At 38.0% G+C, this 11,684-nt stretch overlaps 1 long non-coding RNA gene across 2 annotated transcripts; it reads right to left on the bottom strand.

The window, feature by feature from the left end:
• Positions 1-9,969: 9,969 nt before the first annotated feature.
• On the bottom strand, positions 9,970-10,534 carry LOC129160667 (uncharacterized). 2 transcript variants are annotated; one of them, XR_008561229.2, is made up of 3 exons: positions 10,393-10,532; positions 10,231-10,309; positions 9,970-10,154 (listed from the first exon to the last, which is right to left on the bottom strand). It is a non-coding gene; the product is annotated as an uncharacterized lncRNA (long non-coding RNA). The 2 variants fall into 2 exon arrangements; XR_008561231.2 differs by having other exon boundaries at positions 9,972-10,151; positions 10,393-10,534.
• Positions 10,535-11,684: the final 1,150 nt, after the last annotated feature.

The following is an 11,684-nucleotide window of genomic DNA, read 5'->3' as shown; positions in this document are numbered from 1 at the left end:
ACTGCCCTCCGGCAAGCTTCCCTGTCCATGGTGATGACCTGGGGAAGGGAAAGGAAAAAGAGGAGAACCAAGGGCACTTTACTCGGAGGAGATGCTCCCAGGCTACTGCAGCCACTTTTGCAGCCAAATGAACAATTAATGTGTCTGCTCTGTCGCCGCCCCCGTCTCCACACACAACCACACACTCACACGCACGCACACACACGTCTGTCTTTCTATCATAGTGAGGACCCTTCATTGACTTCCATTCATTTTTGTGATTTCACCATGCCTAACCCATACCCCAACCCTAACCATAACCAACGCTTATCTTTTCCTAACCCTAACCTTAACTAAAACTTAATTCACACTATGCCTCTAACTGGTATAGTAAGCTTCTGGTATGCTTCTAAAAAAAGCGAGGACCAAAAAATGTCCTCACTTTGTAGGGAAAATGGTCAAAATGGTCCTCAGTATGTAGTATGTACAAGAACACACACACACACCACACTGGTTGTAGTGACCAGGTTCCCCATCAGTGGTTCTCCCACATCTTGGTTTGTGCTTTGATGCCTGTTTTTCTTTGTGAGAGTTTTTGATCATTCTTCTTGGAGTTCTATAGCAAAAACTGTAATGCTCTTGTGGCAAGGTGGATAAACAAGGGCCCGGGCGGGATTCGATCTCCAGACTCCCGGGTGAGAGTCATACACTCTAACCAGTCAGCCAAAGGGACATCCCCTTGGTCAAGTAGCCAGGGCGCATGATCAATCGGGACACTGTGACAGGACACACACTGTAACACTCTGTTTGAGAAAGTGAATCTGTTGGGCTTGTACCTGGTACTCAGAGTACCACACTGCCAGAAAGGACAGGCTGAAAATAAAAAGCTTTTTATTTCCATCAATATGTGTCTCCTTATTCAAATAATCTGGGTTGTAACCATCCTCTCAATCCTTTTTCTGTTGTTCATGCTCTTGTAATCTGTTGTTTGTGTTCTGCATTATTACAGTAAACCTGTGGAAATTATAAAGTGGACCTGTGTTATTTTATATGGATATAAACATGAGTGTAGTTAAATCTGTATTTAACATGTTTAACCTATGAATACCTTGAGAAACTATTTTCAAACATTAATTTTGCAACATTGTGAAAATGATCACTATGGTATTACAAAGAATTAAGTTATTTCAAGACAAAGTGGCAAACTAAGAAATCTAACACAAAAGTAGAAAGTAAAATTTTAGGTGATGAGCCAAATTGGCTTTTGTGCAAGAATATATTACATTTCATATGGGAAAACATTCATAGGACATGTAGTGCAAATTAAGAATATCTGCTGTATCACAGTGACATATTTTCAGCTTTTAAATGAAAATATAACCTATTGTGTGGAGAAAAAACAAACATGTAATAGGTTACCTGAAGACTAATCAGCCAGTGTTTACTGACAATTTACAGTGGACATTATCAACAGAACATCAAGATAATTCAAATCAATCGTCTCCACACATACAAGCATAAACACACTAAATCAAATTTAACACGCATGTAAAAACACGATTTGTAACAACGCAAATTCAGTTTACAATCGGGCTTATTCGCTCGGTCAGCAAGTGGCAGTATCCTCGTACACTGCGGAGTAAACTGCCATTGAACGGATCACAAGACGAATATAGCATCTGCACATGCGCGGTAGACCCGATCTGTACGGTCCGACGTTTTCTTTTTTTTTCTTTTTATCTACATTATATTGAAATGTTTCACTATTGCAAACATTTTAATAGATACTTATTATTTTTTAACGTCTTAACAGATACTTTTTTTTTATTTTTTTTTATTTTTTTTTTATTATTATTTTTTTTTTAATTGTACAGATTCACAAATACAGCGCATATCTTACAACTCAACAAAGTATGAATAAGTACAGTTGGTTAAGAACAAAGCAGCCATCCAAACAAAGAACAACAGCAACAAAAAAAAAAACAAAAAAAAGGAACATTATAGGTCAGAGATAACAAAACAGCATACAAGTGCATTAAATGACCTTCCATATGAAGTAAAGAAAACAAAGAAAACTAAACAAAAACATAAGTACGCACATACATTCTAGCTACATCAGTTGAAAAGCAACATCAAAAAATCAAGTAAGATCTTAGCCTTCTTTAATTTACACTTATCTAATGAAGCCTTCAACAGAAGGACTTCATTTTTAAAACCAGCAAAATTCGGAGTAATTTTTAAGAAGCGACATTTATGAATAAAAAATTTTGCAACTATACATAAGTTGTTAATCCCAGATTCTAATTTCTTATTTTCTGTTTGTAGGTCAAATCTTATTACTTGAAAGGTTAAAGAAGGGCAATCAATACTTTTAGAGGTTAACCAGTACTGAAAATCATTCCAAAAAGATCTGGAACTGTCACATGAATAAAAAAGGTGCTCTGTAGTCTCAATATCAGTTTTGCAAAAAGTGCATGTGTTCGTATCTATATTGAATTTCTTATGAAGATAGTCCTTGGACGGGTAAATGGCATTTAAAATTTTAAAGTGATTTTCTTTTGCTTTTGGTGGAATTGGAAAAGAGAGATATTTAGTCAAGAACCTAAAATTATAATCTTTAAACAAATATTTTCTTTTTAATTGAGAAGGAAAAAGTTGTTTGGTTAGAATCGTCCTTAAGAATTTATTATTGCATGACTTTCCATTAAATTGACAATCATCAATAACTAAGGATGGTTCACGAATTATAGAGGAAGAATAGGTTAAACTGGCTTTAGCCATCTGAATCATTGCAGGGGGAATGGCTTTCACAACTTTAATGAATTTACTTTGAGTACATGATACGCTATAATTATCTATGAATTTATTGTACGATAATACATTGCCATCATTGTCTAACAAGTGTAAAACTGTCCAAATTCCATGATCCATCCAATCCTTATAAAAAATGGATTTTCGGTTTATCAATATACATCTGTTGTTCCAAATTGAATTTGTATGTGGAGAAAAATTGTGCTTGTAAATCATTTTCCAGTACTGAAGAACCTGTTTATGAAAATTAGATAATTTAATAGGTATTTTGGAAATTTCAAAATCACATTTTAAGAGAAATTCAATGCCACCAATCTTCTCGAAAATTATTTTAGGGAAATAAAACCAAATACTGTTTGAGTTATTTATGAAAGACTGCAACCATTTGAGTTTGATGGAACCATCCATTGCTTCAAAATCAATCGCATTCAAACCTCCTTCTTCAAACGATTTCACTACATCATTCTTCCTAATATAATGTTGTTTGTTTCTCCAAATGTAATTAAAGTTAATTTGATTTATATTAGAGATTAGTCTATTGGAAACATATAAGCACTGTGATGGATAAATCAGTCGAGAAATACCTTCTGTTTTGGTAAGTAAGACGCGTCCAAAGATGGAGAGGTCTCTTTGTAACCAGCTGAATAGGATCTTTTCAGATTTCTGGGTAATATGCTCAAAATTTAGATTTTCTCTATTGTTTGTATTCTTTGATATTATAATGCCCAAATATTTAATTTCAGTTTTAATAGCTATGTTAAGAGAGATACTGGGTTCACAATCATGAATATTTAATAATTCACATTTTCTGATATTCAGGTACAAACCAGAGGCCTTTGAAAATAGTGAGATTTCATTTAGTGCAAGAGGAACCTGTGTCATGTTCTTTAAAAATAGTGTCGTATCATCTGCTAATTGACTTATGATTAATGGGGCTCCCATCAAGTTCAGTGGTTGAATATTTGGATTGTGTTTCATGAAAATAGCTAAAAGTTCTGTTACAATAATGAAAAGTAACGGAGAAGCTGGACACCCCTGGCGGATTCCTCGACTGACGTTAAATCGTTTAGACGTTCCAAAAGGTAAAGAAATAGAACTATTGATATCGGAGTATAACAAAGAAATTAAATCTATGAATTTTTTACCAAAACCAAAGTACTGTAAAGCTTTCAAAATAAAAGGATGTTCGACCGTATCAAATGCTTTATAAAAGTCTAAAAAAAGAATCACTCCATCATCTTCAATTAAGTGATTATAATCCAGTAGATCTAAAGCTAGTCTAATATTATTATGGATAGAACGATTCTTAAGGAACCCAGATTGTGTTTCACTAATAATCTGATCTAAGCCGTCCTTTAATCTGTTTGCAATAACATGAGCCAGAATTTTATAATCTGTATTCAATAGAGTAATTGGTCGTAGATTATCGATTAATCTTTTATCTTTACCAGGTTTGGGGATAAGGGAAATAAGACCCTGTTTCATTGTCGTTGCTAATGTTTCATTGCTAATGATTTCTCTAATAGTTTTGAAGAAAAATTATTTCATTTCTTTCCAGAAGAATTTATAAAAGATGGCAGTCAAGCCATCCTGACCAGGAGCTTTGTCCATTTTCAGTTTGTTTAAGGCTTGATCTAAATCATCTAGTGATATGTCAGAATCACAAATTTCTCTGAATACAGAATCGATTTTTGGAATATAAGGTTCAATCTGATCAAAAAATGTAATTGATTCAGTAATTAAGTATTTAGATGAGTATACATTTGAATAAAACTTATGTATTTCTTCTGCTATAGTCTTGTGATTTGTGCATTCTTCCCCATTTATAAGTAATGTATTAATACATTTCTTCTCTTGCCTCCGTTTCTCCAGATTGTAGAAATATGAAGTACTTTTTTCGCCTTCTTCTATCCATTTTGCACGAGCTCTAATGTATGCTCCATGAGCCTTTTTCTTGTATAAATCATCTAATTGAGCTTGTAAAGACAAAAAGGATTTCTTATCAGCCTCTGACATAAACTGTCTATTACAATAGTTATTTAAATTGTAAAGTAGTTGACTTTCAAACTCCTTTTGTTGTCTACTTTTCATTTTACTAAACGTAATTGAAAATTCTCTAACTTTAAATTTAAAAAATTCCCATCTGTGTGTGTAAGTACCAATTGTTCCATCATTGTAGATTTTATGCAGGAGTTCTTTAACCATTTTAACATACCCATCATCAATTAACAGATCTGCATTAAATTTCCAGTAATCCTTTTTAAACTGTGTTTTATTTTCAGGGTTAAGTTTAAGAGTAGTAATACTATGATCTGTCAACGGGGCTGCTGAGATGGAAACATGTGAAACATATTTATATAGTACAGACGAGCCCAACCACAGATCTAATCTGGACATATTATTACCATTTGGTTTAATCCAAGAGAACTGAGTAACTCCAGGGTGTCTTAACAGATACTCTGGCCCGTAACTATCGTAAAATGCTTCGAGCGGAAGTAGACGCCTGTCGCGCATGCGTGGTACCGATCACTTCTTACGCTGACGCTGGACGACCGTACATCACGTGACGCGTGACAAATTAAAGCAAAGAGCGCGTGACGTCATCAAAGACAGCCGTCTTACCGACTGCACACAACTAGCACACACCACAGTTCGCAGCTAGCCGCTGAGAGAAGAGGAATAAACATGCCTTCTAAAATAAGGGAATTGGAGTCTATCTTAAAAAAGAAAAACGAGGAAATAGCGCTGATGAAGGCGGCCCACAATGAAGAAGTTAAAAAACTTAGAGGGGATCTGAAAACGGCTGAGAAACTTTCTAAATGCTCTAATTTAACTTGGCAACGTACTTTAGACGAGAAAAAGAGTACAGAACAGAAACTGACTTTGAAAGTTGAAGAACTCACAAAGTCATATGAAGACATAAATCGTAAATATAATCGCATTTTAGGGTCGACCTTGTCGAAATGGTCAAAGAAAGTCTCCGATCCAGGAGAAGCTGAACGTATGGTAGAAATCCTGCAACAGAAATTAGAGGAACAACAGCTTGTTGTAGACGAAAAACAGCTTGCTGAAGACAAACTCCTTTCTCAAATTTCTACTCTCCAGGAGACAATCAGAGCCATGGAAAATAAATATCAGACATTGGATAATGCCTTCACGACATTGAGAGAGACAAGCTCATGTAAAGCATTAGAGAGTTTGAAAGAGAGTTTAGACAAATCTACTGGATTAAATGAGTGTTTTCGTCAGAGGACTGAGGATCTGACACAGCAGGTAGAAGAATTATCAAAAGAATTACAGGACTTAAAATATTCAGACAGATTTAACACACCGCTTAGAGTTTGTGAACGTCAACTTGAAGAAGCCAAGCAGAATATAATGAAATTGGAACAAAGGAATGAAGAATTAAAGGTTCAGCTGGACCAGAAAATCACCAATTGTACCTCACAATGCCAAGAAGAAAAGAGGTCAAAAGAAAAGAAAATTCAAATAAATGACACCAAACTTAAGAACTTAACGACAATTCTCAGTAAAACCCGCAATAAAAATAAACAGCTGAACGAGAAAGTCTTGACTGAACGACCTCTTAGAAAAAAATATGAGCTGGAATTGTCTGAAATGAAAATAGATTTGGACACAAGAGTGGACAGGTATGAAAAAATAATTATGCAAATGACAGAAGTTAGGTTGAACCAGTCTAGAGACATAGAAAAACTTCTTCGTGAACTGGATTTTCTCAGAGGAACCAGAAACAATCATTCAACAGAACTCCAAACAAAAGAAAGGAAAATTGCTATCCTTGAGGACAAATTAATGACACAGAATCCAATGTTGGAAGAATGCCAAAACAAGTTAGCTCAGGCTCAACGCACGGAGAAACAGCTGCGTAATGAAATAGCTAAACAGAAAGTGGCTTTAGAAGCAGCTGCCCAAAAGGAAAAGTATTCAAGCACACACCGTGAGCTCCTGGAGGACTACCAGAAGTTACACAAGAAACATACAGAAATCCTGGGACAAGTGGAGCCTCTGAAATTCGAGTTTCTGAAAATGAAGCGAGATCTGACCAGCTGTCATAAAGTAATAGATAGCAGAGTCAAATTTAAATCAGCATTTTTGGATATAATGAGAATGTATGTAGACAGCAAAGATGAAGAGTTGTCCAGGTTTCTAACGTGGTCTGAGGGCCACCAGAATGAACTGGATAACCACAAAAGAGATGTGGAGAGCGTCAGAAACTCATTTGAACATAAAATCATTGAACTCAAAAAGCAGTTTGAATTGACGAAAATTAAATTGCAAGTTGAACTGCAGAAAGAGTGCGCTGATGTTATAGTAGAATTCGCTGAACTAAAGAAAGAGAATGGAGAGCTGAAGAATAAACTGGCTCATAAAGAGTTTCAACTTGCAAGGGCAAGACGGTCAGCCAAGACCAAGCAAGGATGAGTGAATCAAGTAGAAAAGCTCAGGTGGAACATATTTAACAGTGTGGAAACGTCACAAATCAGAAAGCTCATTTTCTCTGCATACACATGACGGTTAAATCACACTGTTGTGGCGATATTTACAGAGAGCAAACGCTTCACTCAGACTATTACCATAAACAGGGTTTTACGTTGTGACCGAATGCCTAAGCGTTCAGATAGGACACCCCGAGTTTGTTCTTATTTTACGCCCAAACCGTTAGGGTATGTTGCGTCCAATTTAGTTTTTAGAATGTTTGATCAAGGTTGAAGTAGAGGGACAATTTTCAACAAATTTGTATTTTTAAATAATTTTCTTGAGCCTTTATGTGCTATAGTGACCCTTTAGAGGGATAATGAAAGGCCACCCAGCCCCTATCGCCCCCCCCCCCCCCCCCCCCACGGCCAGAATAGTCCACTTGCAACTTCACCGTTTCCGGTGCGGTCTGCTGAGACTTAGAAAAAATTGAGCTGAGGTTCCTGACGCTGCTGTCTGGCTTCAGGATATTTCCTGCAAGATTTAGATAGTGAACCCAGCTGGTTTGTTTAATTCAGTGATGAATCCCTCTAGTAGACAACTAGGAACGCTGGGAGACGTTTCTACTGGTACCCCCACTAATTATACATCAAAAGGAGCGGCTCGGCCGAATGGTCTAGTTATTATTATGTGAAGAGAGCCGAGTAGTTGATTGCATCAAGGAAGTAACTCCTTGAACCACGGAGTACAAAAAAACCCAAACAAAATAAAAAATACTGCAGCACAAGTTTTCACAGGAAACAGATTATTTCTGTCTCCTTGTGCTGCATGGGGGTTTTCTCTGGGAGCTCCAGTTCGCCCCCAACACTAAAATCACAACACGTTACCAATGGATCTGCTGAGCTGTCAGCAATTAAACAGCATTACCACAAGAAATGCAATTTATCCAGTTTATATTTAGAGTTTGGCATTCCCGTCCCCTTTTACTTTTTTGAGTAACACAGTGCTTCTCATCCCCGGTCCGCTGTCCTGCAAGTTTTAGATTATGAACCCAGCTGGTTTGTTTAATTTAGTGATGAATCCCTCCAGTAGACAACTAGGAATGCTGGGAGACGTTTCTACTGGTAGATTAAGGTGTTAAAAAAGGAGAACGCACAGCGAGGAGATATTCGCTGCTACAAATGGACACTAGAGGATGATAAAAGCAAGCAAAACTGCTCAGTAAGATGAACCTAAACTAAGCAAATGAGACCATAGCCCTGACATCACGTGCGTTAAACCCCAGATGCCGAACAGCCCCCACTATCGCCCCACACACGGAGTCAAACACCTCCAACTCAGAAACCTCGTTTGAAATGCCGTACACCACACTCACAACCATACCATAAACAGGGTCTTACGTTGTGACTGAATAAGCGTTCAGATAGGATTGCCCAAGTTTGTTCTTATTTTAGGCCCAAACCGTTAGGGTAAGTCACATCCAATTTAGTTTTTAGAGTTTTTGAGGGACAATTTGCAATGTTTTCATCTGCTGGTTTTTTTATTTAGTGATGAATCCCTCTTGTAGACTACTAGGAACGCTGGGAGACGTTTGTACTGGTAGATTAAGATGTTTAAAAGAAGAGGACACTAGGGGTGATAAAAGCAAGCATAACTGCCTAGTATCCCTTTAATACAAGTTAGCGCTGATAAAAGGTCTGCTATTAGTTATACTCAGGTCTAGTGGGACCAACCTGATCCTTCCTAATCCATAACACTACAGAATTTCACTCAGTATTTGAACGCTGTAAACATTCTTTCCCTGTTCCTCTTTATTCAAGGCCCTGACCCTGAAAGCCACTTATTGTTCTGCACTAGAAGATTTGAGCTCTTTATAATTGCTATTCACCGGAGGATTTTTAGCCCTTCTTTATTCTCCTTCCGGATGTTAATGTGGCTCGAAGGGCAGAGGGCACCCCCACTAATTATACATCAAAAGGAGCGGCTCGGCCGAATGGTCTAGTTAGTATTACGTGAAGAGAGCCGAGTAGTTGATTGCGTCAAGGAAGTGCCTCCTTGAACCACGGAGTACAAAAAAACCTAAACAAAATAAAAAATACTGCAGCACAAGTTTTCACAGGAAACAGATTATTTCTGTCTCCTTGTGCTGCATGGGGGTTTTCTCTGGGAGCTCCAGTTCGCCCCCAACACTAAAATCACAACACGTTACCAATGGATCTGCTGAGCTGTCAGCAATTAAACAGCATTACCACAAGAAATGCAATTTATCCAGTTTATATTTAGAGTTTGGCATTCCCGTCCCCTTTTACTTTTTTGAGTAACACAGTGCTTCTCATCCCCGGTCCGCTGTCCTGCAAGTTTTAGATTATGAACCCAGCTGGTTTGTTTAATTTAGTGATGAATCCCTCCAGTAGACAACTAGGAATGCTGGGAGACGTTTCTACTGGTAGATTAAGGTGTTAAAAAAGGAGAACGCACAGCGAGGAGATATTCGCTGCTACAAATGGACGAAGTGATGTGGCATCTCCTTAGTTGGTGCCCCTCCACACAGAAACTCTGCGATTGTGTTCTGTTCTCAGCTTTGTATGATTTCCCCAATGATGTTGTGAGGGATGTGAAATGATGATGTTCAGTAAACACAAATGCACTTGCAGAGGGTCCCAGTCTCTAATGAGAGAGACAGTTGTGGGAGAGAAGGGTTGTCTTTGTGTGGACGCGTCCTGGGGGCCGTCCTCACTGGTAGTTGGTAAGATGGCCCGCTTCCCTCCTGCACCGAACCAAACGTGGACCCAACCAGAGGTACATCACCAGAGACAGCCATGGTTGTCATCACCGGAGCCTCATCTGCACCAAGTCTGTGGTACGCCTCCTGCACCTTCAGAATGAAGCTGTCATCGGGGAAGCTGACTCCTTTTTACAAACTGCTTCTTGGGAAGAAAAACAAAAGTCAAATGGGGTGTGTGCATGTGTGTGTGTGCGTGCAGTCCAGAAAGAAAAACATACCTTGTTCATTCTACCGGTCTCTTCTCTCTTTGTCTGGCTGATATGATGACCATGTCATTAACTGGACCTGGTTTAATACCTTGTTTCCAAATAAAAACAAGTTTAAATGTTATAACAGAAATATGTATACACATAATAATAGTATCATTAAAAGATTGTAACCTTGGTCCCCGTTTTGTGCCACTGTTGTTCAGTTTCTGTGCAGCTGAACACTGTGTGTGTGTGTGTGTGTGTGTGGGGGGGGGGGGGCCGATGTAAGTTTCAGCTAGGAGAAATGTGCCGTCTGGTAGAGTTGAGCTGCCACATGACATCACAAGGCTGCACCTGCCACACATACACTGGCACCCCCACCGGCTTTGAATCCCTTAGCACAATCTGTTACAACACAGAATATTTGTTAGAGTACAACTGCATTTAAGGAGAGACAAACATTGATGATTAACTTCACTTAACTCATTTTAAAATAGAAGAGTAGAACAAGTAGTGGACAAAAATAAAATAACTGTAAACAATGTTGTGCTTCTGCGAGTCATCTAATGTTTGACTTTCTGTGACATGCTATTTATACAAACTTTACTTACTATATTCTTTCTGGGACACATTTTATCTCTGATACCACATGACACACGTAGTTCAGGCATGTCATTAACCTGTTATCAAACTAAAAGCAATGATATGACTCGCAAAAATGTGACGTTTAAAAACATGAACAGTCTTCTTTTGAACCTGAATCAATCCTGCACTGAACCTGCAGGGAAACGTTTCCCTACACTCAGACGGTGGGGCTTCTGGTTTTTCCTCATTGACCTGAAACACTCGGACCTAACCGTGACCTCTCCTGACTGCATGATTAAAACTGAGAATAACATAAAAACTGTTTTTTTTTTTAAATTTCAGACACGAAAAACACGCATGACCTTACTTATCGCTCCAATAACGTTTCCTTATTGTGTTAACTTAGGCTAGTGGAGAGCTAGCGTGTAGCATCTTTAGTAACTCACAGCAGAAGTTTGTTAGCTTACCTTCATAGCTGTGTATGTAGCCGGGCACATACAATACATGTAACGGGTCCCAGGAGTGGTAACTGCCGTCACAAGTAGGTTACCTGTATAAAGCAGGCAAAAGCAGAGTACTGAAGACAGGATGCCTCTCTTTTCCTTCCAGTTCACGTCTCATTTATTTTACAAACTCATGAAATTATAGTCACACGGTTCATTTCTGTTACTCCATTTCAGTTCCTTATAATTTCACTCCAAACAAACAACTTACATCACCCCTCAAGTTGCTTCTCACAGCATTCTAGTCAGAACGTATATTTCATTTTAGGTGACAAACACATTTCTATTGTTGATTACTTTAAACAATCACTCTCTGCCAATAGTTCATATTGAGGTTCTTTTTTACAGTGTATCACTGAATTCAATCATAGCGTGCTATCTGCAATCAGATGTTAC

Source organism: Nothobranchius furzeri, unplaced genomic scaffold (assembly GCF_043380555.1).
Source record: "Nothobranchius furzeri strain GRZ-AD unplaced genomic scaffold, NfurGRZ-RIMD1 Scf059, whole genome shotgun sequence".
In the NCBI taxonomy this organism is placed as follows: Eukaryota; Metazoa; Chordata; class Actinopteri; order Cyprinodontiformes; family Nothobranchiidae; genus Nothobranchius; species Nothobranchius furzeri.
This window is presented reverse-complemented; position numbering and strand designations above follow the sequence as displayed.